This window comes from Lycium barbarum, chromosome 2, assembly GCF_019175385.1.
Source record: "Lycium barbarum isolate Lr01 chromosome 2, ASM1917538v2, whole genome shotgun sequence".
Lineage (NCBI taxonomy): Eukaryota > Viridiplantae > Streptophyta > Magnoliopsida > Solanales > Solanaceae > Lycium > Lycium barbarum.
In genome coordinates, this window is record NC_083338.1 from 22575663 (window position 1) to 22579458 (window position 3796).

A 3796-nucleotide genomic window follows, 5' to 3' on the forward strand; every position below is an offset into this window, starting at 1 on the left:
TTGTGTGCTTATAGGATATATATCTCAAATATTGGGCTTGGGCTTGGGCTTGGGCTTGGTCCTGGGCTTGGGCCTGAGCTGTGTTTAGACTATTGGGCTCGGGCCTGGACATAGTGTGGCTACTATTAGTCTCGGGCCTGGATATGGTGTGGCTACCAGCAAAAGAAATGAGGTTGTTTGCACTTTAGTCCCTAATTTGTGCTGGTCTTCAATTTTTAACCTTTAAATGGGCTGGTCTTTAATTTTTGTCCTTTAAATCCAACTTATGCCTAGAGGGACATAAGTTACGCATCATAATATCCACAAGTTATGCTGAAGCCCTTAAAGAATTTATGCCCCACTAGACATAAGTTCGATTTTGAAGGGTAAAAATTAAAGACCAACCCATTTGAAGGGAGAACAGTGCAATTACCTCAAAAAAATGACCCAACTTTAGACAATTGGACTAGAAATATATCTTAGGCCCATTCTATTTCAAAGTTGTAGCAACCCCAATTGGATTCATTTTGTGGAAGAACTAAATTCCTTTATTTGGTAGCTTCAAAAGAGACGTTATGTGCTTCTTCGGTCTCCAACCGAATCTCCTAACATCGCTTCCTTGAACAGATCGTTATCGCCGAATCTGCCGTTGTAACGATCTTCACTTCATCTTTGATGTTTTAGAAGTCCGAAGAATTTGCATTTGGATTTTTCGGGAAGATGTCTATGATTTTATCATGATTAAAGACAAACATAATAACATGATTAACATTTAATCCCAACTAATGGGAATTTGCGTATATCACCTTGATATAACGGATGAATCCGCAGGAAAGGCTCTTTGATACAACTTTACAATTGCTTCAAGGCTCTCCTTCCGAATAACTACACTAGTAATACAAGAATGCGCTCTCACGTGCATCTCCTGAGGTAAAGGGAGGTTCAATAGATGCCAAACAGAGAATACCATGGCAATATCTTTTAAATTTCAACACCATGCAATTAAAAGCAAAACAAATGCAACTCCTACCAGAAAAAATATAAAGGAAAATTGCAAACATCGTAATAATGCCCGAAACCCAGGACAACAATAATACAATTAAAGCAACTAAAGTGTAAACACCCGAAAGATGTCGACAAACTAGATGAAGAACAGAAAACAAAAGGCAAACCCTTAAAATCAATCCTATAGTGATAAGAATGAACAAACCACTGAAAATTCCAGGGGAAACACAACAGACCAAAGGAACAACAGAAGAAGAAAGGCAAACCACTAAATATTAAATCTATGATGAATCAATGATGAACAGCAGAGCAATGAAGATAAGCTTTTGAAAAGCACCATAAATCAGCTTCTCATGTGAGCATACAAAAACCTCATCTCATTTATACATGAAATAAAAAGATACTAACATATATTAGTTACATCCTAATCTTTTTCCCCTTAGAGCTTGAAATATCAAGAATCCTATGTCAACCTTTGAATAGTAGACAAGTTCAACTTTAAATTATAGGTGCTTTGTAGATACTTCAAGCAAAAGTCAAATCTCAACGGGGAGTGAACTCATGAAGCTACATTAAGACGTCTCTCATCAACTATTTGCTTAAAGAAGTTGATGAATGGCTATATAAAAACATCCGAGTATATCAGGAATCTAATATTATAACTTCCTTATCTTCCATGGAGCTGCAAGTTTCTTCCATCAAATTGCTACTCGTTGCTCCTGTACCACCAATTGTATTTTCTTCCTTGGGATCCATGCATTTAATTTCTTCTGTGTCTTGTATTACTTCAAGAAATTCTCCAGGAATAACTGCTAGATCCAACTCTTGGAAACCCTTGGGAGCATTTGGTCCTTCTTTTCCAGTAAGAAAGTACGATGAAATCTCATGAGAAAATCGAAATTTCTTCCCTATGAATTTTTTTAATTTCCCTGGGGTTTAAATGCTTGTGGAACACCGACTTGAAGCCAACAACTTTGACAAGAGGAGTAACTACCACACATTCCTCATTAAAATCTTCAAGTACTTCAATCAAATCATATTTGTGTTTGGAGATTACAAACAATTGCAAGTAATTTCTCAAGTCCAAGCAATCAATTGTAAGCACTATAATTCACATTATTTCTTATTGTTCTTCTTCCTCTATGAGTAGCTAATTTCCCTTGCTAGGGTTGTGAACCCAATGATAGGTATTGTGTGATTGGGTTGTGATTGATATAAACATAATGGATTATTAGGGTTTATTTATTCTTCATTCTTCATTCTTCATTCATAATTAATAGTTGCAAACATTGATTAAAGCCATAAACCTTGATTTATTTGGGAAAATAATTAGGGTTGGTAAGAATAAATAACAAGGACTCAAAGCTTTAAACTTTGTTTAATAAATTCATTTGGGAATAAGAAGAATTTACTTGGCATGATTAATCGTTCTTCATAGTTACTTTCTTATATTTGGGAAAATCATAGAAAGAGATAATCTTTATTTATTGGGAAATAGTAGAGATTTATATAGAGATTAAGTGCATTCATATAATGATCCATTAGAAGTATATCAAGATCAATACCCATGATCATACACTCTATCTAACGGGGACACAACCTTAGTTTCTTTTACCATAAATTTCCACCAAAGCAAGTAGACAGCAATTAGTTATGGAAAAACCAACTATTACCAAAATCATCGGATTAAGACATCAGACCTAAAACTTAGCATCCTACGATTTTAGTAACCTTTTCACACCACATTCTCTGTGGGATTCGACCCCTACCTTGTTGGGTTACTATATTTGACAACGTCCGCGTTATACCATTAATAGGTTTTGAAATTACTAAATAGTGTTTGCTATATTGAAGTCTTTTGCTTATTCCATCAGACATTGTTTGCTACTCTGTGTAAACCAGGTGAACATGAATCAGAATCAGCAAAATCAACGTGCTGGCAACCTGGGGAATCGGTTGAACAATCAGGCGAATGAATCAGATGATGAGGATATTTTCGCTGATCTTGTTGCAGAGGAGGACTATGCATCTGCTATTGTTCAGCCTCGAGTTGCAGTTGCTAGCATAAAAATTGACTCCTCTCTATACCAGTTGTTGAAGCTTAAGGGATACTTTCGGAACTCTACCGAGAATGACCCTCAACGTCATTTGCAGAATTTTGTGGATGTATGTGTTAATCACATCTAGAACAACGTTCCACAAGATGCTATTCGGTTGAGGTTATTCAAATATTTCTTAACCGGGGAGGCAAGAACATGGTTTGAGAAGCTGCCCTGAAATTCGATTACTTCATGGGTAGAGATGTGACTGCTTTTCTCACAAAATGGTACCCCCCTAGCAAGGCTGAAATTCGTGACAAGATATATGAATTTAAGCAGTGACCAGGGGAACAACTATATGAAGCCTGGGAGAGATTCAAGGAGTATTTGCAGAAGAGCCCGAATCATGGTTTTCTGGAACACATATTAATGGAGAAGTTCTACCGAGGGCTAGATCCAGTGACACAGTCAGTTGCTAATAATGCAGCTGATGGTTGTTTCATGAACAAAACTTATCGACGAGTGACCAACACACTTAACAAGCTGACGACTCATAATCAGGCTTGGCACTCAAACAATGCTGATGTGGTATTATATGGTAGTGCTATGATCTAGAATATAGTAAAGGAGAATCAAGACACCCAACAAACATTAACAGAACTTGCAACAAATATTTCCTTGCTAACGAAAAAGTTTGATGAATCCCAGATCAAGAAGGTATGTTTGTGAGGATGATACAGTTTTGCCAAAAGGGATGTACCATACTCAAGATG

At 36.6% G+C, this 3796-nt stretch overlaps 1 non-coding gene across 1 annotated transcript; it reads right to left on the minus strand.

Annotated features, from left to right (window-relative positions):
• Positions 1-3330: 3330 nt before the first annotated feature.
• Positions 3331-3436, minus strand: LOC132629533 (small nucleolar RNA R71). The gene has a single exon (XR_009578304.1). It is a non-coding gene; the product is annotated as a small nucleolar RNA R71 (small nucleolar RNA).
• Between the last annotated feature and the right edge of the window lie 360 nt (positions 3437-3796).